Raw genomic sequence first — 305 nt, 5'->3', positions numbered from 1 at the left:
AGTACTTTATGCCTGTGTACCCGCCAGCCTTAAGGGACTATGCCAATTACCTTTCGGTAACGTGTAGGCAGTTGAGGTACAGAGTAGTACTAAACTTATAAAAAGAGTATTTTTGAAGTGCGCTATATCCGTCGACAAGCCAGTTCTAGAGCTAGTAGTCCGGGTAGAGTTCATCATAAAATATATAGTCCGTAAGATAGGAAACTACATCTTGGAAATATTCTCTGCGTGTGTACCCGCCAGCCATAAAGGACTATGCCAATTACCTTTCGGTAACGTGTAGGCAGTTGACGTAAAGGATAGTA

Source organism: Daktulosphaira vitifoliae, unplaced genomic scaffold, assembly GCF_025091365.1.
Source record: "Daktulosphaira vitifoliae isolate Bord-2020 unplaced genomic scaffold, ASM2509136v1 Scaffold_1, whole genome shotgun sequence".
NCBI classification, from domain to species: Eukaryota; Metazoa; Arthropoda; class Insecta; order Hemiptera; family Phylloxeridae; genus Daktulosphaira; species Daktulosphaira vitifoliae.
This window is presented reverse-complemented; position numbering follows the sequence as displayed.